This window comes from Rhinoraja longicauda, chromosome 1 (assembly GCF_053455715.1).
Source record: "Rhinoraja longicauda isolate Sanriku21f chromosome 1, sRhiLon1.1, whole genome shotgun sequence".
In the NCBI taxonomy this organism is placed as follows: domain Eukaryota; kingdom Metazoa; phylum Chordata; class Chondrichthyes; order Rajiformes; family Arhynchobatidae; genus Rhinoraja; species Rhinoraja longicauda.
The window spans coordinates 8,794,498-8,819,501 of NC_135953.1; the positions used below are offsets into that span (position 1 = coordinate 8,794,498).

Below are 25,004 nucleotides of genomic sequence, written 5' to 3' on the forward strand. Positions count from 1 at the left end.
CAGATGCAGTTTAATGTGGATAAGTGTGAGGTTATCCACTTTGGTGGTAAGAATAGGAAGGCAGAGTATTATCTGAATGGTGTCAAGTTAGGAACAGGGGACGTACAACGAGATCTGGGTGTCCTAGTGCATCAGTCACTGAAAGGAAGCATGCAGGTACAGCAGGCAGTGAAGAAAGCCAATGGAATGTTGGCCTTCATAACAAGAGGAGTTGAGTATAGGAGCAAAGAGGTCCTTCTGCAGTTGTACAGGGCCCTAGTGACACCGCACCTGGAGTACTGTGTGCAGTTTTGGTCTCCAAATTTGAGGAAGGATATTCTTGCTAATGAGGGCGTGCAGCGTAGGTTTACTAGGTTAATTCCCGGAATGGCCGGACTATCATATGTTGAAAGACTGGAGCGACTAGGCTTGTATACACTGGAATTTAGAAGGATAAGAGGAGATCTTATCGAAACGTATCAGATTATTAAGGGGTTGGACACGTTAGAGGCAGGAAACATGTTCCCAATTTTGGGGGATTCCTGAACAAGGGGCCATAGTTTAAGAATAAGGGGTAGGCCATTTAGAACTGAGATGAGGAAAAACTTTTACAGTCAGAGAGTTGTGAATCTGTGGAATTCTCTGCCTCAGAAGGCAGTGGAGGCCAATTCTCTGAATGCATTCAAGAGAGAGCTGGATAGAGCTCTTAAGGATAGCGGAGTCAGGGGGTATGGGGAGAAGGCAGGAACGGGGTACTGATTGAGAATGATCAGCCATGATCACATTGAATGGCGGTGCTGGCTCAAAGGGCCGAATGGCCTCCTCCTGCACCCTATTGTCTATTGTCTTTCCCCTGGCTCTCAGTCTGATGAAGGGTCTCGACCCGATACGTCAACTATTCCTTACTTCCAGAGATGCATACCTTTTCTCCAAAGATTTCTCCAGAGTCTGATCCGTTGTGTTACTCCAGCTTTTTGTGCCTCTCTTCGGTTTAAACCAGCAGCTGCAGTTCCTTCCCACACCTGGATGAAAGCCTGGATAAGCCTGGTGTGGCTCAGCGTTAACTTTTAATCTGATTTATGGCTCTACAAAGAACATTCTGGGTGAGGAGAGGATTGCCAATGCTAAAATGAGCTACAAAGTTCTAGGTCATTTTATTGCTGAACTGTGGTCGATTCAACTTTAAAATCAACAATTCAACTTCACTCCAAAAAGTCTTAAAGCCCAAAAAGATTTTTTAGCCCATCTAGTCTGTTGAAAACACACTTTAGACATTGGAGATGCTACGTGGAAGGCAGGCCCTTCAGCCCACCAAGTCCGCGCCGACCAATGTAATACACTAGCACTATCCTACACACTAAGGACAATTTACAATTTGCAGAAGGCAATTATCCTGCAAACATGTACGTCTTCGGAGTGAACGAGCAAACCGGAACACCAGGAGAAAACACAAGCGGTCGCAAGGAGAAGGTAGGGACTCCGTATAGACAGCACCCGCAGTCAGGATTAAATCACAAGGGGTGTGGGTAAGATTAATAGCCACAGTTTTTTCCCCCTGGAAAGTGGAGGGCATAGATTAAAGGAGAAAAGGGACAGATTTAAAAGGGACCCTCGGGGCAATTGTTTTTTCACGCAGAGGGTGGTGGATATATTAAAGAGCTGCCAGAGGATATGGGCCTGAGTTATAGGTATTGTTGCCAACTGTCCCGTATTAGCCGGGACATCCCGTATTTTGGGCTAAATTGGTTTGTCCCATACAGGACCGCCCTTGTCCCGTATTAGGCCCGGATGTCGCTGTAGGCCCGGACACCGCATGCCCAGACACAGTAGGCCCAGGGACCGCAGCAGTCCCAGACAGCGTAGGCCCGGACACCGCCTAACGGAGGTTGCGTAGCAACCTGCCTCCCGGCCCGGGCGGCCGCCATTGGTGGAGCAGGAGCACGTGACCTCTGGCTGGGTGAGGTCACGTGGCGCGTGGGTGGGTGACCTAACCTTGTCCCTTATTTGGGAGTGAGGAGTTGGCAACCCTAGTTACAGGGGAGAGGTTGGGAAGGCTAGTACTTTGTTCGTTGAGGTGATCTTGTAGAGGTGTATAAGATCATGAGGGGAATAGATAGACCTTATCTCTGTAACGCCCACTCCCCTGACATCAGTCTGAAGAAGGCTCTCATCCATTCCTTCACTCCAGAGATGCTGCCTGTCCCGCTGAGTTACTCCAGCTGCTTGTGTCTATAGGGGATTAGATAGGGTAGATGTACAGAGTCTTTTACCTAGAGTAGGGGAATTAAGAACCATAGCTTAATGGTGAAAAGGGAAGGATTTAAAAGGGACCTAATGAACAATTGTTTACCCCACACAAAGGTAGTGGGTGTATGGAACAATCTGCCAGAGGAGGTGGTTGGGGCAGGTACAATAACAACATTTAAAAGACATTTGGACAGGTCGATGGACAGGAAATGTTTCGAGGGTTATGGGCCAAGAGAAGGCACCTCTCACAACCCTTTGCAACCAAAGAAACACCACTACAGTATAGTTTAGAGATACAGCGCAGAAACAGGCCCTTCGGCCCACCGAGCCTGCACTGACCAGCGATCCCCGCACATTAACACTATCCTACACACACCATTATTTAACCACGCCATTTAACCTACAAACTTGTACGTCTTTGGAGTGTGGGGAAAAAACAGAGATCCTGGAGAAAACCCACACAGGTCACGGGGAGAACAAAAAAAACTCCTTGCAGACAGCACCCATAGTCAGGATCGAACCCGGATCTCTGGCGCTGTAAGGCAGCAACTCTACCGCTGCGCCACCCTATGAAACAGGACAACCAACTTCCATGGAACAAAGTCCTGTTCACAACGAGATAACTTCTAAAGATAGACTTCGATTGTTATGTATGTATTCAAGAGAGAGTTCGATTTAGCTCTTAGGGCTACAGGAATCAAGGGATATGGGGAGAAGGTACGAACGGAGTACTGATTTTGGATGATCAGCCAAGATCATATTGAATGGCGGTCGGTGCTGGCTCAAAGAGTTGAATGGCCTACTCCTGCACCTATTTTCTACGTCTATGTCTATGACAAAGTGTAGACTCGGTGACCGTTTTGTTAAACAATTAAAATTTCTGTCTGCCCATGCTCACGTGATCTCCCGGTCGCTAACCTCGAACTCCTCTTCCCATTCCCACGCTGACCGGTCTGTCCAGGGCCTCGTCCACTGCCAGAGTGGGGTCACACACAACTTGGTGGAATAGTGCTTGATATTACAGAACCTGGGCAGCTTACAACCCAGCGGTATGAACTTTGAATTCTATAATTTCGGCATCTTCTACAAGCACAAGGCTTGTATACACTGGAATTTAGAAGGATGAGAGGAGATCTTATCGAAACGTATAAGATTATTAAGGGGTTGGACACGTTAGAGGCAGGAAACAAGTTCCCAATGTTGGGGGAGTCCAGAACCAGGGGCCACAGTTTAAGAATAAGGGGTAGGCCATTTAGAACGGAGATGAGGAAAAACTTTTTCAGTCAGAAAGTTGTGAATCTGTGGAATTCTCTGCCTCAGAAGGCAGTGGAGGCCAATTCTCTGAATGCATTCAAGAGAGAGCTAGATAGAGCTCTTAAGGATAGCGGGGTCAGGGGGTATGGGGTGAAGGCAGGAACGGGGTACTGATTGAGAATGATCAGCCATGATCACATTGAATGGCGGTGCTGGCTCGAAGGGCCGAATGGCCTCCTCCTGCATCCATTGTCTATTGTCTATTGTCTATTGTCACACCCCTCCCCTCCCCCCCACCTTCCTCCACTACATCAACCAGTTCCACAGTTAGCAATGTGCATCCCTCTTGGGCTCCCACCATCTCTTGCCAACGATCAGGCGATCAGGGATCCTCCTTGCTCGAGGTCATTTGTTGCCATCCCGGGATTTGTCCTGCTTTTCCCCACCGCCCCTCACTTCCAGTCCACAATCAGCCCGAAGAAGGGTCCCGAGCCGAAATGTCACCTGTCCATTTTCTCCAGAGATGCTGCCAGACCCGCTGAGTTACTCCAGCACTCTGTGTCGATCCATCTTTAGTATGGTTAGCCGAATGATATCCGTGGCCAAGGCCGCAGGGGAAGAAAAAGCCTCTTTGCTCTTTGTAAGTGTGCCATTAGCATCTCATCTTAACATCCCATTCGAATGATAAACAATGCTAGCACACATACACAGCTGGAAAAGAGCTTTAAAGGGTGTGTGATTTTACCAACTGAAAGACATAATTCACAGAGTAAAGACAAAGACTCAATGTCATTTATTGCAAGGATCTTCCACAATCCAATCTGATAGACAATAGACAATAGGTGCAGGAGGAGGCCATTCGGCCCTTCGAGCCAGCACCACCATTCAATGTGATCATGGCTGATCATTCTCAATCAGTACCCCGTTCCTGCCTTCTCCCCATACCCCCTGACTCCGCTATCCTTAAGAGCTCTATCTAGCTCTCTCTTGAATGCATTCAGAGAATTGGCCTCCACTGCCTTCTGAGGCAGTGAATTCCACAGATTTACAACTCTCTGACTGAAAAAGTTTTTCCTCATCTCAGTTCTAAATGGCCTACCCCTTATTCTTAATCTGTGGCCCCTTGTTCTGGACTCCCCCAACATTGAGAACATGTTTCCTGCCTCTAACGTGTCCAACCCCTTAATAATCTTAGGCGTTTCGATAAGATCTCCTCTCATCCTTCTAAATTCCAGTGTATACAAGCCTAGTCGCTCCAGTCTTTCAACATATGACAGTCCCGCCATTCCGGGAATTAACCTAGTAAACCTACGCTGCACGCCCTCAATAGCAAGAATATCCTTCCTCAAATTTGGAGACTAAAACTGCACACAGTACTCCAGGTGTGGTCTCACTAGGGACCTGTACAACTGCAGAAGGACCTCTTTGCTCCTATACTCAACTCCTCTTGTTATGAAGGCCAACATTCCATTGGCTTTCTTCACTGCCTGCTGTACCTGCATGCTTCCTTTCAGTGACTGATGCACTGTTAAAAGCTTTGTTTTAGCATGAGATCCAGACAGATCAAATATACTATACATCGATACAATCAGTTTAAACTCAAGGGCCTGCTCCAGTACCTTAACGTTTTCTGTGTTCTCATAAGTTCATAAGTCATAGAAGCAGTATTAAGCCATTCAGCCTATCATAGACGTTTATTATGGGGTTGGACACGCTAGGGGCAGCAAACATGTTCCTGATGTTGGGGGAGTCCAGAACCAGGGGGCACAGTTTAAGAATAAGGGGTCGGCCATTTAGAACAGAGATGAGAAAAACTTTTTCACCCAGAGAGTTATGAATCTGTGGAATTCTCTGCCAATTCTTTGGTGAAGGCCAATTCTCTGGATGCTTTCAAGAGAGAGTGAGATAGAGCTCTTAAAGATAGCGGTGTCAATGGATATGGTGAGAAGGCAGGAACGGGGTACTGATTGTGGATGATCAGCCATGATCACAGTGAATTGTGGTGTTGGCTCGAAGGGCCGAATGGCCTCCTCCTGCACCTATTGTCTACTCTACCATACCATCCTGGCTGATCTATCTGATGCAATAGGGGAATTTAAGAGACTTTTGATTAGGCAAATGGATATGCAGGAAATCGAGGGACATGGATTACGTGCAGGCAGATAAGAGATAGATTTTGCATCATGCTTGGCACAGACATTGTGGGCTGAAGGGCCTGTTCTCGTGCTGCATTGTTCTATGTTCATTGACAAAGATTATATCGCCACATCAAAATAAAATATTCAGACTCAATTACTGGATTCTCCATCCCATTAATGACTCGTGAGCGGTCCTGAGCTACTGTCTACCCCACTGGAGACCCCTGGGCTATCTGTAATCGGACTTCATCTTGCACTAAATGTTATTCCCATACCATGTGTCTGCACATTTTTGACGACTCAATTGAAATCATGTACGGTCTTGACAATAAACTAAACATCCCCCTAAATCACAATCAACAATTTGTGTTTGTTCCATCATGGGCCATCTTAAAAGTGATCATCAGACCAAAGATACTAGAGGAGCAAGATGTACCACTCCGTCAAAATCGCCTATACTGAAGTGTGGTACGCAAAGGAGTGTAATGTCCGCCATTTTAGTAAGCAAAACCCACCGTTCGCTATGCCTCTCGCAGTGTAATCAGTGTTTTGGGGGAACAGTGTGTGTGATGATACCATTAAAATGCAGAATATAGCTCATCTATCAATTCACAGATTTTTGTTATTTTTCTTTTAAAATGTTTCTGCAAGTTTCTGCCTACTAAAGTGGCGCCATGACATACTACGGTTTTTAGGGTCGAGTGGTCTATCTTGCTCTGCTCTATTATCTTTGCATTAGACCAACACAAATGTAGATTACCTTAATGTACCAACTAATACCTTTCTGAACACCTCTACCCTTTGTCACTTGTTCCACCCATCTGCCAATCAATCCCTGCCCTTTCACTTGTATCCACCTATCACTTGCCAGACTTTGTCCCACCCCCACCTCTGTTTTCTGTCTTTGACCCCCCCCCCATCCCAATCCATCTTAAGTAGGGTCCTGGCCCAAAACATCATGTTCATAAATGATAGGAGCAGAATTAGGCTATTCAGCCCATTAAGTGTACTCTGCTGTTCAATCATGGCTAATCTGTTTCTCCCTCTCAACCCCATTCTCCTGCCTTCTCCTCATAACCCCTGCCAACCGAACTAATCAAGAATCTATCAATCTTTGCATTACACATAACCATTTTTACAGAGGAACTGAAATAAATTTGCATTGGGCAAGAAATAGCTTTGGGTAGACTGATGGGACTGAAAGCTGATAAATCCCCAGGGCCTGACGGTCTGCATCCCAGGGTACTCAAGGAAGTGGCTCTAGAAATCGTGGAAGCATTGGTGATCATTTTCCAATGTTCTGTAGATTCAGGATCAGTTCCTGTGGATTGGAGGGTAGCTAATGTTATCCCACTTTTCAAGTAAGGAGCGAGAGAGTAAACGGGGAATTACATTCCAGTTAGCCTGACATCAGTGGTGGGGAAGATGCTGGAGTCAATTATCAAAGAAGTAATAATGATGCATTTGGTATAGCAGTAAAAGGAATGGTCCAACATGGCTTTATGAAAGGGAAATCCTGCTTGACTAATCTTCTGGAATTTTTTTGATGATGTGACTAGTAAAATGGATGAAGGAGAGCCAGTGGATGTAGTGTATCTGGACCTTCAAAAAGCCTTTGACAAGGTCCCACACAGGAGATTAGTGGGCAAAATTAGAGCACATGGTATTGGGGGTAGGGTGTTGACATGGATAGAGAATTAGTTGGCAGACAGGAATCAAAGAGTAGGAATAAACAGGTCCATTTCAGAATGGCAGGCAGTGGCGAGTGGAGTGCCGCAAGGCTCAGTGTTGGGGCCGCAACTATTTACAATATATATTAATGTTTTGGATGAAGGAATTAAAAGTAACACTAACAAGTTTGCAGATGACACAAAGCTGGGTGGCAGTGTGAACAGCAAAGAGGATGTTAGGAGGTTGCTGGGTAACCTGGACAGGTTGAGTGAGTGGGCAGATGCATGGCAGATGCAGTATAATGTGGATAAATGTGAGGTTATCCACTTTGGTGGCAAAAACAAAGAGGCAGATTATTATCTCAATGGTGTCCGATTAGATAAAAGGGAAGTGCAACGAGACCTGGGTGTCCTTGTACACCTGTCACTGAAAGTAAACATGTAGGTACAGCAGGCAGTAAAGAAAGCTAAAGGCATGTTGGCCTTCATAACAAGAGGATTTGAGTACAGGAGTGAAGAGGTCCTTCTGCAGCTGTATAGGGGCCTGGTGAGACCATATCTGGAGTATTGTGTACAGTTTTGGTCTCCTAATTTGAGGAAGGACATTCTTGCTATTCAGGCAGTGCAGCGTAGGTTCACAAGGTTAATCCCCGGGATGGCGGAACTGTCACATGAGGAAAGCTTGGAAAGACGGCATGTATTCACTGGAATTTAGATGGATGAGAGGGTTATCTTATAGAAACATATAAAATTATAGAAGGACTGGACAAGCTAGATGCAGGAAAAATGTTCCCAATGTGGGGGCGTCCAGAACCAGGGGCCACAGTCTAAGAATAAAGGGGAGCCCATTTAAAACTGAGGTGAGAAAAATCTTTTTCACTCAGAGAGTTGCGAATTTGTGGAATTCTTTGCCACAGAAGGCAGTGGAGGCCAATTCACTGGATGAGTTTAAAAGAGAGTTAGATAGAGCTCTGGGGGCTAGCGGAATCAAGGGATGTGGGGAGAAGTTGGGCACAGGTTACTGATTGTGGATGATCAGCCATGATCACAATGAATGGCGGTGCTGGCTCGAAGGGCCAAATGGCCTCCTCCTGCACCTATTTGCTATCTATGTAAAGCCATTACTTCTCTTCAGAAATGCAGCCTTTCCCACTGAGTCACTCCAGCATTTGGCCTTTATCCTTCAAAGCAAGTGGGATGTAGCAGGACATCGACTGAGCCAATGTGTTGTTTACAAATCTAATCTTATCTGGCATGACTCGGTAGCCTTCTATTTCAATTCTTTTCTTCACCCCATCCAGCCAAACACCTTGGGACATTCATGCACCTTGTTATCGTCAACAATGTTGTTTATGGCAACAGTTGACAACAGTTGTCTGTTGACAAGCTAATCATAAAGGAGGCAGACACGAAGTGTCAAACTACGTACAAAGATAAAACTGAGGCAAGTTGGAGGGGGCAGGTCGTGCATGGCGAATGAATGCCGTGACTCTGCAGAAGGACTTGGACAGGTTGGGAGAGTGGGCTGAGAAGTGGCAGATGGAATATTGTGTAGCAAAGTGTGGAGGCGTGTATTTTGGTAGTAGGAATAAAGGCATAGACTATTTTCTAAGTGGGAAGTGGATTCAGAAAAATCAGAGGTACGAAGGGACTTGGGAGTGCCAGTGCAGGATTCCCAAAAAGGTTGATTTGCAAGTTGCATTGGTAGTAAGGAAAGCAAATGCAATGTTAGCATTTATTTCAAGAGGGCTAAAATACAAAAGCAGGGATGTAATGCTGAGGCTCTATGAGAAACATAAAAAATAGGTGCAGGAGTAGGCCATTCGACCCTTCGAGCCAGCACCGCCATTCAATATGATCACGACTGATCAAATAAGGTGCTGGTCAGGCCGCATTTGGAGTATTGGGAGCAGTCTTTGGCCCCACGTCTGAGGAAGGACATGCTGGCTCTGGAGAGGGTCCAAAGGAGGTTTATGAGAATGATACCACGAACGATTGGGTTAACATATGATGAGCGTTTGACAGCACTGGGCCTGTACTCGCTGGCGTTTGGAAGGATGAGGGGGGAACCTCATTGAAACTTACCGAGGCTTGGATAGAGTGGATGTGGAGAGGATGTTTCCACTGCTGGGAGAGTCTAGGACCAGAGGGCACAGCCTTAGAATTAAAGGACGTACCTTTAGAAAGAAGATAAAGAGGAATTTATTTAGTCAGAGGATGGTGAAGCTGTGCAATCCATTGCCACAGACGGCTGAGGAGACCAAACTATTGGGTATCTTTAAGGCGCAGATTGACAGATTCTTGATTAGCACAGGTGTCATGGGTTATGGGGCCAAGGCAGGAGAATGGGGTTGAGGGAAAGATAGATCAGCCATGATTGAATGGCAGAGTAGACTTGATGGCCCGAATCGCCTAATGCCGCTCTTATATCTTAATTTATAAGTTCTCCGAAGGCGGAGCCATGTTGAGACAAGACAAAGTTCAACCACCTCTCCCGAGTTAAAAAGCCTCGGGTTCCAGTCACATTCCTTGGAAACTTCGTTTTGTTTAGTTTGTGTCATAGAGTCATACAGTATGGAAACAGGCCAATCGGCCCAACTTGCCCACACCTACCAACATACCCCATCCACACAAGTCCCACCTGCCTGCACTTGGCCCATATCCCTCTAAACCTATCCTATTCATGTACCAGTCCAAATATCTCTTAAACGTTGAGATAGTATCTGGCTCAACTACTCATTTCAGACACCCACCATCCTTTGTGTAAAAACATCTGTTTTGTTCCTGTTAAATCTTTCTCCTCCTCACCTTAAACCTATGTCCTCTAGTTCTTAATTCCCCTACTATCAGTAAATGACTCTGTGCATTTACTCGATCTATTCCTCTCATGATCTTGTACATCTCTCGAGTTTAGAGACAGAGCATGGAAACAGGCCCTTCAGCCCACCGAGTCCACGCCAACCATCGATCATCTGTTCACACTAGTTCTACGCAATCTCTCTTTGTCATCCACTGCCTACACACCAGGGGCAATTTTTAAACAGAGGCCAATTAACCGTGGGTGGCACAGTGGCGCAGCGGTAGAGTTGCTGCCTTACAGCGAATGCAGCGCCGGAGACTCAGGTTCGATCATGACTACGGGCGCCGTCTGTACGGAGTTTGTACGTTCTCCCCGTGACCTGTGTGGGTTTTCTCCGAGATCTTCGGTTTCCTCCCACACTCCAAAGACGTGCAGGTATGTAGGTTAATTTGCTGGGTTAATTAAAAATGTAAAAATTGTCCCTAGTGTGTGGATAGTGTTAATGTGCTGGGATCGCTGGGCGGCGCGAACCCGGTGGGCCGAAGGGCCTGTTTCCGCGCTGTATCTCTAAATCTAAATCTAAAATTTAAACCTACAAAGCTGCGCATCTTTGGGATTTGGGTGGAAACCATGGCAACTGGAGGGAACCCAAGTGGTCACAGGGGGAATTTGCAAACGCCACACCAACAGCACCAAGGTCAGGTTGGAACCTGGGTCTCTGGCGCTCTGAGGTAGCTACCAGCTGGGCTACTGCGTTAAAGACATCCCCACTATTAGCTAAGTGTCCTTGCAGTACCCCTTTTATATTTCTGAATAGCCTTTTTTATGAGCTATCGTATAGTCCAATCCTCCAACCTACCTCATTGCGGACTTTGTTCTTTTTCCCTGGAACTGTTACGCTACAATGCTGAGAAAAATATTCTGCATTCCAGTCCCTTTCCCTTGCCTCTACCTATTGCTCTTGTGTATGGCTTGATTATATTCATGTATTGTATTTTCTGATTTGAATGCTCGGCACTCCATCGGACATTGGAGCAGAATTCGGCCATTCAGCCCATCGAGTCATGGCCGATCTATTTTTCCCTCTCAACTCCATTTTCTTATCTTCTCCCCGTAACCTTTGACGCCCTTCGTAATATATAAAGAAACTATAATTCTCCACTGTAAAAATACTTCATGTCTTGGCCTCCACTGCTGTCTGTGGCAATCAATCCCCACAGATTCACCACCCTCGGGGCATGTGGGTCAGCACGGGCAAGTTGGGCTGAAGGGCCCGTTTCCATGCTGTAGGACTGCAAGTTTGTGAAAAAGGGGGTCTCGTATTCAACAAGAAAGGCAGCTAGTAAATTTTTTTTTTTAAATGCGACTCCTATGGGAAAGACACCATGGAGCATTTCAAACCTTAAAAACATCCAGGGGCAGTCACAGTGGCACAGCGGTAGTGTTGCTGCCTTACAGCGAACGTAGCGCCAGGAGACAAGTGTTCGATCGTATTGTATTGTAAGGTGAGACGGGAAGGTTTTACACTCAGAGGGTGGTGGGTGCATGGAACGAGCTGCCAGGGGAAGTAGTCAAGGCGTGGACTATAACAGCATTTAAAATAGACTTGGATCGGTACATAGACAGGAAAGGTTTAGATCAAGATCAAGATCAAGATCAAGATCAAGATCAAGATATCTTTATTTGTCATCCAAAAAACAAGTTTTTTGGACGAAATTTCATCACCCACAGTCCAACAATAAGAGCAATAAAATAAGCAAATTACACAACCCCAACCAACACAAAACCCCCCAAAAAGAAACATCCATCACAGTGAGTCTCCTCCAGTCCCCTCCTCACTGTGATGGAAGGCCAGAATGTCTTTTCTCTTCCCCTGCAAATTGACAAATTGTGGGCAAATGGGACTAGCTTGGGGCATTTTGGTCGGGCAAGAGACTCTGTGTATCTACTCGATCTATTCCTCTCGTAGATAATAGACTCCGAGCATTCACTCTGCCAACCCGCCCAGATTCAAGTTGCTTGGCTTCACCTTTTGAACGTTGTTTCCAGAGTCTTTCTTAAAAAAATGTTACTTCCTCAAACTGCAGAGGAATTTGCCACACTGCTGATGTGATTATAAAGTGACTGCCAAGAGATTAGCCATTCGTACTCTGCCCCTCCCCCACCCACTTCATCCTTGCCTCTCCTGTTAGAGTCATAGAGTCAGAGTGATACAGCATGGAAACAGGCCCTTCGGCCCAACTTACCCACACCGGCCAACAATGTCCCAGCTGCACTAGTCCCACCTCCCTGCGCTTGGCCCATATCCCTCCAAACCTGTCTAACTGTTTCTTAAACGTTGGGATAGTCCCAGCCTCAACTACCTCTTCTGGCAGCTTGTTCCATACACCCACCACCCTTTGTTTGAAAAGGCTACCCCTCAGATTCGTATTAAATCTTATCCCCCGTCACCTTGAACCTAACACCTCTGGTCCTCGATTCCCCCACTCTGGGCAAGAGATTCTGTGCATCTGTTGCCAAACTCCAGTGTCAAACTCCGCACACTGATGAAACTGAAGCAAATTAGAGGGGCAGGAGCATAGAGAATGCAGGAACTCTGTAGGAGGAGTTGGACAAGTTGGGAGAATGGGCAGAGAAGTGGCAGATGGAACACAGCGTAGCAAAGTGTACGGTCATGCATTTTGTAAGAAAATAACTGCAGATGCAGGTACAAATCGAAGGTATTTATTCACAAAATGCTGGAGTAACTCAGCAGCTCAGGAGAGAAGGAATGGGCGACGTTTCGGGTCGAGACCCTTCTTCAGGAATTCTCTGCCACAGAAGGTAGTTGAGGCCAGTTCATTGGCTATATTTAAGAGGGAGTTAGATGTGGCCCTTGTGGCTAAAGGGATCAGGGGGTATGGAGGAAGGCAGGTATGGGATACTGAGTTGGATGATCAGCCATGATCATATTGAATGGCAGTGCAGGCTCGTAGGGCCGAATGGCCTACTCCTGCACCTATTTTTTTCTATGTTTCAGACTGGTCGTAGGAATAAAGGCGTTGACTATTTTCTAAATGAGGAGAGGATTCTGAAATTGGAGGTGCAAAGGGACTTGGGAGAACTGGTGCAGGATTCCCATAAGGTTTAATTGGCAAGTTGATTCGGTTGCAAGGAAAGCTAATGCATTGTCAGCATTTATTTCGAGAGGACGAGAATATAAAAACAGGGCTGTAATGTCAAGACTTTTTGAGGAGCTGGTCGGACCACATCTGGAATATCGTGAGCAATTTTTGGCCCCACATCTGCATTCGGTGGTGGTAGCTACAAGGAGATATTGGACAAACTTGTGTAGGAAAGAAGGGTCAGAAGAAGGGTCTCGACCCGAAACGTCACCCATTCCCTCTCTCCTAGGTGCTGCCTGACCCGCTGAGTTACTCCAGCATTTTGTGATACCTGGGGCAAACATGGATTGATTTCTCTCCTCCTCACTGAACCTCAACGTGGCAACAAACTAAAACTCGTTATCATCTATCCATAAACCAACAAGGGACCATTGTGGGCTCCGCCTTCCTGATCATTGCTGCTTTTTTGGATACCTTTCATTCATTTGTTCTATATCTCTCTATATCGCCGTCTATGTCTCTCGTTTCCCTTTCCCCCGACTCTCAGTCTGAAGAAGGGTCTCGACCCGAAATGTCACCTATTCCTTTTGTCGAGAGATGCTGCCTGACCCGCTGAGTTACTCCAGCGTTTAGTGTCTACCTACGGTTTAAACTGACTTAAAAAACTAGTTTATCAATAGACAATAGACAATAGACAATAGGCGCAGGAGGAGGCCATTCGGCCCTTCGAGCCAGCACCGCCATTCAATGTGATCATGGCTGATTATTCTCAATCAGTACCCCGTTCCTGCCTTCTCCCCATACCCCCTGACTCCGCTATCCTTAAGAGCTCTATCCAGCTCTCTCTTGAATGCACTCAGAGAATTGGCCTCCACTGCCTTCTGAGGCAGAGAATTCCACAGATTCACAACTCTCTGACTGAAAAAGTTTTTCCTCATCTCAGTTCTAAATGGCCTACCCCTTATTCTTAAACTGTGGCCCCTTGTTCTGGACTCCCCCGACATTGGGAACATGTTTCCTGCCTCTAACGTGTCCAACCCCTTAATAATATTATACGTTTCGATAAGATCTCCTCTCATCCTTCTAAATTCCAGTGTATACAAGCCTAGTCGCTCCAGTCTTTCAACATATGATAGTCCTGCCATTCCGGGAATTAATCTAGTAAACCTACGCTGCACGCCCTCAATAGCAAGAATATCCTTCCTCAAATTTGGAGACCAAAACTGCACACAGTACTCCAGGTGCGGTCTCACTAGGAGCTTGATTTTACACTAGACCAAGTGGACCCATTGGGCCCAAACCTCTCCTGCATTGGTACAGCACCCTCTCCTCCCCCATCCCCTCTCCACCCGCCCCCTCCCCCTCCCTCCTTGCCCCCTCCCCCTCCCTCCTTCCCCCCTCCCCTTCCTCCCCTCCCTCTCCCCTTCCTCCCCTCCCCCCCACCCCACTCCCCTCACTCCCCCCCCCCCCCTCCTCTTCCCTCCCTAGGAGATAGATTTAAACTTAAAAATGTGACTAAATTAAAAAATATAACACCGATTTCAGTGAAACTTCTTCCATTAGCACCAAAGGGATGACGGTGAGTAAGGTGGGCCTAAAATTGTCGCTCTATTATGTAACGTTTTGGCTGTAGTTCAGGAACAAACAAACGAGAGTTTTAGTATATAGATTATAGGTTACCGATGTTTATTGGGTTTCCAGGCCTGTTATGCTGCTGTAAGTAGGAATGTCATTGTTCCATTATAGCTACATATTACAATTAGTCACTCTTGACTGAGGGAATTCTGTACACAAACAACAGGGAGTTTTCTTTAAAGTGCCCCATCTGTTCACTCGGATGTACGTCAATGAATCTCTGGCAGTGTTTTGAAGATGAACAAGAGAGTTCGCTCCCATTGGGATAGGAGGTGTGTGTGGTTGTGTCTTGACCAATATTTCATCAACATTGGTGAAACCAATAAAACATAGAACAGCACAGCAGCGGGCCCTTCGGCCCACAACGTTTATGCCGAACACGATGTTAAACTGATCTCATCCGCTTAGTTTAGCATAGAGCGACAGCGCTGAAACATGCCCTTCGGCCCACCGAGTCTGTGCCGACCAGCGATCCCCACACCACTATCCTACACTAGGGACACCTTTGCAATTATACCAAAGCCAATTAGACGACAAACCTGTACGTCTTTGGAGTGTGGGTGGAAACCGGAGCACTACCCAGTGGTATGAACGTTAATTTCTTTCATTTCAAGATTTTAGATTTAGAGATACAGCGCGGAAACAGGCCCTTCGGCCCACCGGGTCCGTGCCGCCCAGCGATCCCCGCACATTAACACTATCCTACACACACTAGGGACAATTATTATTTTTTTTTACATTTGCCCAGCCAATTAACCTACATACCTGTACGTCTTTGGAGTGTGGGAGGAAACCGAAGATCTCGGAGAAAACCCACGCAGGTCACGGGGAGAACTTACAAACTCCGTACAGACGGCACCCGTAGTCAGGATCGAACCTGAGTCTCCGGCGCTGCATTCGCTGTAAGGCAGCAACTCTACCGCTGCGCCACTGTGCCGCCCAAGTAACTTCTACGTTTTCTGTCTCTGCCCCCTTCCGCCATCCTCGTCTCCGTACTAGTTCCACTGTTCGCATCCTTGTTTCTCTTCATTATCACCTCATCCTCAGCTAACAATGGACCATTGTGGGCTCCACCCTTTCTTGATCATGTGTTGCCGGCCCTGCTTTGTTCGGGCCTTTTCTTACCTCCTGTTCCCTCCCTCCGACTTTCAATCTGAACAAGGGTCCCCGGCCCGAAACATCACCCATCCTTTTGCTCCAGAGAGCAGGGCGGTCACGGTGGCGCAGCGGTAGAGTTGCTGCCTTACAGCGAATGCAGCGCCGGAGACCCGGGTTCGATCCCGACTACGGGCGCCGTCTGTACGGAGTTTGCACGTTCTCCCCGTGACCTGCGTGGGTTTTCTCCGAGATCTTCGGTTTCCTTCCACACTCCAAAGACGTAGAGGTTTGTATGTTAATTTGGCTTGGTAAATGTAAAAAATTGTCCCCAGTGGGTATAGGATGGTGTTAATGTGCGGGGATCGCTGGTCGGTGCGGTACCGGTGGGCCGAAAGGGCCTGTTTCCACATTGTACCTCTAAACTAAAGATGCTGCCTGATCCGCTGAGTTACTCCAGCACTTTGTGTCTCCCTACTTAAACTAAATTATCTTTGGTTGAAGGACGGATGCGAGGAGTTCCAAGAAGCTGGAGACGATCCCGGCCCAGTTCCCTGAAAGGTTTAAGTTTATTATTGTCACATGTACCGAAGTACTGCAAAGGCAGGAGCTGGCCAAAATTGACTGGAAGGAGGCCCTAGCAGGGAAGACGGTAGAACAGCAATGGCAGGTATTCCTGGGAATAATGCAGAGGTTGCAGGATCAATTTATTCCAAAGAGGTGGAAAGACTCTAAGGGGAGTAAGAGACACCTGTGGCTGACGAGGGAAGTCAGGGACAGCATAAAAATTAAGGAGAGGAAGTATAACATAGCAAAGAAGGGTGGGAAGACAGAGGATTGGGACTCTTTTAAAGAGCAACAAAAGTTAACTAAAAAGGCAATACGGGGAGAAAAGATGAGGTACGAGGGTAAACTAGCCAATAATATAAAGGAGGATAGCAAAAGTTTTTTTAGGTACGTGAAGAGGAAAAAAATAGTCAAGGCAAATGTGGGTCCCTTGAAGACAGAAGTAGGGGAATTTATTATGGGGAACAAAGAAATGGCAGACGAGTTAAACCGTTACTTTGGATCTGTCTTCACTGAGGAAGATACACACAATCTCCCAAATGTTCTAGGGGCCGGAGAACCTAGGGTGATGGAGGAACTGAAGGAAATCCACATTAGGCAGGAAATGGTTTTTGGTAGACTGATGGGACTGAAGGCTGATAAATCCCCAGGGCCTGATGGTCTGCATCCTAGGGTACTTAAGGAGGTGGCTCTAGAAATAGTGGAAGCATTGGAGATCATTTTTCAATGTTCTATAGATTCAGGATCAGTTCCTGTGGATTGGAGGATAGCAAATGTTATCCCACTTTTTAAGAAAGGAGGGAGTGAGAAAACGGGTAATTATAGACCAGTTAGTCTGACATCAGTGGTGGGGAAGATGCTGGAGTCAATTATAAAAGACGAAATTGCTGAGCATTTGGATAGCAGTAACAGGATCATTCCGAGTCAGCATGGATTTACGAAGGGGAAATCATGCTTGACAAATCTACTGGAATTTTTTGAGGATGTAACTAGGAAAATTGACAGGGGAGTCAGTGGATGTGGTGTACCTCGACTTTCAGAAAGCCTTCAACAAGGTCCCACATAGGAGATTAGTGGGCCAAATTAGGGCACATGGTATTGGGGGTAGGGTACTGACATGGATAGAAAATTGGTTGACAGACAGAAAGCAAAGAGTGGGGATAAATGGGTCCCTTTCGGAATGGCAGGCAGTGACCAGTGGGGTACCGCAAGGTTCGGTGCTGGGACCCCAGCTATTTACGATATACATTAATGACTTAGACGAAGGGATTAAAAGTACCATTAGCAAATTTGCAGATGATACTAAACTGGGGGGTAGTGTGAATTGTGAGGAAGATGCAATAAGGCTGCAGGGTGACTTGGACAGGTTGTGTGAGTGGGCGGATACATGGCAGATGCAGTTTAATGTAGATAAGTGTAAGGTTATTCACTTTGGAAGTAAGAATAGAAAGGCAGATTATTATCTGAATGGTGTCAAGTTAGGAGGAGGGGGAGTTCAATGAGGTCTGGGTGGCCTAGTGCATCAGTCAATGAAAGGAAGCATGCAGGTACAGCAGGCAGTGAAGAAAGCCAATGGAATGTTGGCCTTCGTAACAAGATGAGTTGAGTATAGGAGCAAAGAGGTCCTTCTACAGTTGTACCGGGCCCTGGTGAGACCGCACCTGGAGTACTGTGTGCAGTTTTGGTCTCCAAATTTGAGGAAGGATATTCTTGCTATGGAGGGCGTGCAGCGTAGGTTCACTAGGTTAATTCCCGGAATGGCGGGACTGTCGTATGTTGAAAGGCTGGAGCGATTAGGCTTGTATACACTGGAATTTAGAAGGATATGGGGGGATCTTATTGAAACATATAAGATAATTAGGGGATTGGACACATTAGAGGCAGGAAACATGTTCCCAATGTTGGGGGAGTCCAGAACAAGGGGCCACAGTTTAAGAATAAGGGGTAGGCCATTTAGAACGGAGATGAGGAAGAACTTTTTCAGTCAGAGAGTGGTGAAGGTGTGGAATTCTCTGCCTCAGAAGGCAGTGGAGGCCAGTTCGTTGGATGCTTTCAAGAGAGAGCTGGATAGAGCTCTTAAGGATAGCGGAGTGAGGGGGTATGGGGAGAAGGCAGGAACGGGGTACTGATTGAGAGTGATCAGCCATGATCGCATTGAATGGCGGTGCTGGATCAAAGGGCTGAATGGCCTACTCCTGCACCTATTGTCTATTGTCTATTGTCTAAATGCTTTGCTTTGCATGCGATCCAAGCAGATCACATATATTATACATAAAGATAATCAAGCCAAACTCGGGTACAATAGATAGAGAGCAAAGGGGAAGTTGCAGAATATAGAATATAGTTCTCCTGGCTCAAAGGGCCAAAAGGCCTCCTCCTGCACCTATTTTCTATGTTTCCTTATTGCAGCACATCAGTTCCAGAGTCCAATGTCCACAATGGGGTTCATTGCAGAATCAAGACTATACCCTGGCTTCTGGAAGAAATGTTCAGAAGCCCGACAACAGAGGGGAAGAAACTGTTTAGTTTAGAGATATAGAGACTAGCGACCCCCACAATAGCACTAGCTAACATACACAAGGGACAATTTACTATTTTACCAAGACAATTAATCTAGAAACCTGTACATCATGGAGAGAATGTACAAGCTCCGTACAGACAGCACCCGTAGTCAGGATCGAACCTGGGTCTCTGGTGCTGGAAGGCAGTAACTCTACCGCCAGGCCACTGTTCCCGAGTCTGGTGGTGCACGCTTACAAGCCTCTATAACTTCAGCTCGATGGGAGAGGTTTATGGAGCAAAAAGAACTCACTCGTCTATAGCAAGATCATGAGACGTAAGAGCGGATTTAGGCCATTCGGCCCATCGAGTCTGCTCCACCATTCAATCATGGCTAATCTATTTTTCCCTCTCAACCCCCTTCTCCTGCCTGCTCCCTATATCCTTTGATGCCCTTACTAATCAAGAACCTATCAATCTCCATTTTTAAAATACTTGGTATTTCCATAAACTTGCCATAACTTTGTGGTTTACGACACCAAGGGCAGGATTGTGGAACCAGGTCCCCAGAGGTAGCCAAGTCCCAAGTTCAGAGGTACAGCATAGAAACAGGCCCTTTAGCCCATCGAGTCCGTGTTAACCATGGGGCGGCACGGTGGCGCAGCGGTAGAGTTGCTGCCTTACAGCGAATGCAGCGCCGGAGACTCAGGTTCGGTCTGTACGGAGTTTGTACGTTCTCCCTGTGACCTGCGTGGGTTTTCTCCGAGATCTTCGGTTTCCTCCCACACTCCAAAGACGTACAGGTTTGTAGGTTAATTGACTGGGTAAATGTAAAAATTGGCCTGTACGTCTTGGGAGTGTGGGAGGAAACCTAAGATCTCGGAGGAAACCCACACAGGTCACGGGGAGAACGTACAAACTCCATACAGACGGCGCCCGTAGTCAGGATCGAACCCGAGTCTCCGGCGCTGCATTCGCTGTAAGACAGCAACTCTACCCCTGCGCCACCGTGCCGCATACCAAAATGGAAAATAAAGGATATGTATTTAATGCTATTTGTAGTAGCGTGTGCTATCTCCAAATTGGTTGGTGTGTTGGCATTATAATAGTAACAACACATGTACGTTATTGGCCATGATAGTTTAGTTTATTTCATTTTAGAGATACCGCGTTGAAACAGGCCCTTCGGCCAACCGAGTCCACGCCGACCAGCGATCCCCACACGCTAACACGATCACACACACTAGAGACGATTTTACCAAGCCAATTACCTACAAACCTGTACGTTTTTGGAGTGTGCGATATAAGGCAAAGTGTTTATTTGATCAAAGTAATCAAATAGCTTTCAATGATACCAGTTTAATCACAAATCACAATGCGATCGTATCACGGGTACACACAAAATGCTGGAGTAACTCAGCGGGTCAGGCAGCATCTCGGGAGAGAAGGAATAGGTGACGTTTCGGGTCAAGACCCTTCTTCAGACCTACATTCCTTCTCTCCCGAGATGCTGCCTGACCCGCTGAGTTACTCCAGCATTTTGTGTCTATCTTCGATTCAAACCGTATCGTATCACGGCCTGGTTCAGCAACACGAACACGCACGAACAACTTGAACAATTTTCACCCAGAGAGTTGTAAATCTGTGGAATTCTGTGCCACAGAAGGCAGAGGAGGCCAATTCACTGGATGTTTTCAAGAGAGAGTTAGATTTAGCTCTTCGGGCCAACAGAATCAAGGGATATGGGGAAAAAGCAGGAACGGGGTACTGATTTTGGATGTTCAGCCATGATCATATTGAATGGCGGTGCTGGCTCAAAAGGCCTAATGGCCTGCTACTGAACCTATTTTCTATGTTTCTATGAACATAGAGTGGTAGACACTACCCGGCCATCACAGATTCTGACCTCCCCACCATCGAAGGGATTAAGAGGAGGCTCGGTCTCAAAAAGACAACTAATATCAAATTGGGCCCAAACCACTCCTGCATTGGTGCAGCAGCTTCTCCTCTCCCGCTCCCCCTCCCATCCCCCCCCCCCCCCCCCTCCACACTCCTCCCCTCCCCCTTCTTCCCATCCCCCTCCCTCCTCCCCTCCCCCTCAATCCCCCTTATCCTCCCTCCACACCCCTCCCTCCCTCCACCCCTCCTAGGAGATAGATTTAAACTTTAAAATGTAAATAACTTTAAAAGTATAACACCGATTTCAATGAAACTTCTTCCATTAGCACCAAAGGGACGACGGCTAACAAGGTGGGCCTAAAATTGTCGCGCTATCGTGTACCGTTTTGGCTGTAGTTCAGGAACAAACAAACAAACAAACGAGAGTTTTAGTATATAGGTATACAGCGTGGAAACAGGACCTGAGGGATAACTTTTTCACACAAAGGGCGGTGGGTGCATTGAACGAGCTGCCTAAGGAGGTAGTTGAGGCAGGGACTATCGCAAGGTTTAAGAAACAGTTAGACAGGTACACGGATAGGACAGTTTTTGAGGGATATGGGCCAAATGCAGGCAGGTGGGACTACTGTAGATGGGACATGTTGGTCGGTGTGGGCAAGTTGGGCAGAAGGGCCTGTTTCCATGCTGTATAAGATGTTCCTGAGTTTGGTGGTGCACACTTTCAAGCTTCTGTATCCTTTGCTGGACTAGTGACCCGGGTGCGACATGTTTTCAATTATGTTGGCCGCTTTTCCAAGGCAATGTGGTGCCACCCCCTCTCTTCGCCTTTCCTCCCCCTCTCCGTATCTGTTTGGTACCTATCACCCGCTGTGTCCCAACGCTTGGCACCACCATACACATCTCCTCCCCACTTGGTTCCGCCCATCACCAGCCAGTCCCCGGATTATTCCACTCCCCTACCACTTTACACCAGCCATCCATCTTCTCCACACTCAGACAGACACAAAATGCTGGAGCAACAATCAAGAAGTAACTCAGCGGGACAGGTAGCATCTCTGGAGAGGAGCAAAGGGGGGCGTTTCAGGTCGAGACCCTTCTTCGGACTAAACTCGTCCTCAGTCTTCAACAGCCTGAAGAAGGGTCTCGACCCGAAGCGTCACCCATTCCTTCTCTCCAGAGATGCTGCCTGACCCGCTGAGTTGCTCCAGCATTTTGTGTCCATCTTCGCAGATGGACAATCAGCATCCACAGTTCTTTCCTCCATATTTTGTTTTCTACGCTCAGTCCTGATGCAAGGTTTCAACCCAAGACCAGTACAGCACAGGAGCGGGCCCTTCGGCCCACAATGTCTGTGCCGAACATGATGCTGAGTTCAACTGATCTCATCTGCCTGCACATGATCCACATCCTTCTATTCCTTGCACTTCATGAGCCTATCCGACAGCATCTTAAACACCACCTTCATACCATCACCACCCCTGGCAATGCTTTCCAGCCCACACCACTGCACATCACCATTAAACCTTCCACCTCTCATCTTACAGCTGTCTACTGTGTAGTTTAGTTTAGTGAAACAGCGCGGAAACAGGCCCTTCGGCCCACCGGGACCGTGCCGCCCAGCGATCCCCGTGCATTATCCACTATCCTACACCCACTAGGGACAATTTTTACATTTACCAAGCCAATTAACCTACAAACCTGTACCCCTTTGGAGTGTGGGAGGAAACCGAAGATCTCGGAGAAAACCCAAGGGGAGAACGTACAAACTCCGTACAGACACCACCCGCGGTCGGGATCGAACCCGGGTCTCCGGCGCTGCATTCGCTGTAAGGCAGCAACTCTACCGCTGCGCCACCGTGACCGCCGTACTGTTGGACAGTTTCACCCTCGGCTTCTGGTCCCAGACTCTCCCACTAGTGGAAACATCCTCTCCACATCCACTCTATCCAAGCCTTTCACCATTCGGTAAGTTTCAATGAGTTTCCCCCCTCATCCTTCTAAACTCCAGCGAGTGCAGGCCCAGTGCCATCAGACACTCACCACATGCTAACCCATTCCTGGGATCATTCTCGGAAAACCTCCTCTGAACTCTCTTTCTTTGCGTCTGATAAAATTCTTGATTAGTGCGGGTGTCAGAGGTTATGGGGAGAAGGCAGGAGAATGGGGTTAGGAGGGAGAGATAGATCAGCCATGATTGAATGGCGGAGTAGACTTGATGGGCCGAATAGCCTAATGCTACTCCAATCAAAAACCTTATGACCTCCCCATGCCGAAATATTTTAATTTGTCTTAAATAAGTAGCAAGTGATGAGAACCATTACTCTAGCCTTTATAAATTGATCCACTGGGTTCCTCCAGCAGTTTGTTTTTTTGCAGCAGAAAAATGATTAACCCTCGAGCAATGTGGAGCCAGGGCCAAGGTTGGGCCGTCAAACACACTTTTTGCCTGTTTTTCACATGGGTTCTGCAACTTAGTTCACTTCTGCTTTCCCGAGTCATTCGCTAAAATCTTTCACTGCATTTTATTCCCCAAAGAGTTCAGTCGCCCCACCGCTGATCAGAATTAAATCAATTTTTTAAAAGCATGTGTAAAAAGCACTCAAGGGTAAAAACGTAGGAATGTTTTTATGCAACAGGTCTCTGTCGTTTGGAACGCACAGCTTGAAATGGAGGTCGGGTCAAGGGCAAGTAATTAGGTAACTTGCCAAAAAGTGGAAAATAACAGAGAAGAGGGCCCTGCAGACCGCAACATCGGGAGTTCGCAGGTCCCTGGCTGGCGACCGGCTTTTGGGAGCTCCAGCCGTAGCAGCTTTGACCGCCCCGAAGCGCGAGGTACGATCGACCCGCCCGCAGGCCCTTCATCACCCTGCGTGGCCTGGCCGCGGCACTTTCCATCGCCCGGTGAGGGCTCAGGACCTTCATCGGCCTGCTCGGCTCGGCCCTGGGACTTTCCATCGCCCAGTGGGGGCTTCAAAAAGTTGGGAGCCTCGATCACCTCGTGGCACCACGGGAGAAGAATGAGGAGGAGATAAGACTTTTCTTTGCCTTCCATCACAGTGAGGGTGTGCCTGGAGCAATCACTGTGATGGCTGTTTGTGTTATAAATTGTATCTGTGTGTCCTGTGCTTTGTGTTGTATACTGCCGGACCCTGACGTGAGAGGACGCTGGCGCTGTTTATTCGCCGCTTCTCCGTTAGGGTAGTTTGTCTGTTTGTTTCTATGTTATGATTGTTTTTGTAAAGCGCTTTGAGCTTCTGGTAAGGCGCTATATAAAATAAATGCTTATTATTATTATTATTATTATTATTACAAAGAGAGACGCCTTCTTTAGTCAGAGGGTGGTGAATCCGTGGAATTATTTGCCACAGAAGGACGTGGAGGCCGTCAGTGGATATATTTAAGGCAGAGATAGATAGATTCTTGATTGGTACGAGTGTCAGGGTCTATGGGGAGGAGAATGGGGTTAAGAGGGAGAGATAGATCAGCCATGATTGAATGGCGGAGTAGACTTGATGGGCCGAATGGCCTCCCTCATTCTGCTCCTATTCCTGATGAATTTATGAAAATGCTGGATTAACCTGGCAGAGGAGGTAGTTGAGGCAGGTACTTTCACAACATTTATAAAAACATTTAGGCAGGTGCATGGATAGGAAAGTTTAGGACAAATTTGGGACAAATTCAGACGGGTGGGCGTAGGCAAGGTGGGCTGAAGGGCCTATCTCCACGCTGTATGACTGCGACTGAGACCAGAGAGGAAGATACAGAGTGCAGAGTATAAATCTCAGCATTGTAGCGCATCAGTTCCAGAGACAAACTTGTGAGACAAACCTGACAGTGTGGGACCAAACCAGACAGCGTGGGATCGATTTCAAACCCTTTTCCAAGATGCGCCATGGACAAAAGTGGGCAGAACCGTGTCCTCCTTTAATGTAGTTTAGAGATACAGTGTGGAAACAGGCTCTCCGGCCCACCTGGTCCTTGCCGACAAGCGATTCCCATACACTAGATCTATCTTCCACGCTGCGGTCAATTTACGGAAGCCAATTAAAATACAAATCTGCAGGTCTTTGGAGTGTGGGAGGAAAGCGGAGATCCCAGAGAAACCCACGCGGGTCAC

At 47.2% G+C, this 25,004-nt stretch overlaps 1 protein-coding gene across 6 annotated transcripts in view; it reads right to left on the reverse strand.

Moving 5' to 3' along the window:
- The window catches only part of slc4a11 (solute carrier family 4 member 11), a 144,147-nt gene that overhangs the window by 109,832 nt on the left and 9,311 nt on the right, over window positions 1-25,004 (reverse strand). The window contains exon 2 of one of the 6 annotated variants that reach the window (XM_078408798.1): window positions 9,374-9,465. The exons of 4 other annotated variants lie outside the window; for them this stretch is intronic. The gene's annotated coding sequence lies outside the window, so the exon portion shown is untranslated. Of the gene's footprint in view, window positions 1-3,984; window positions 4,068-9,373; window positions 9,466-25,004 lie in introns of those variants that run through there. One more of the 6 variants, XM_078408806.1, reaches the window with a different exon arrangement.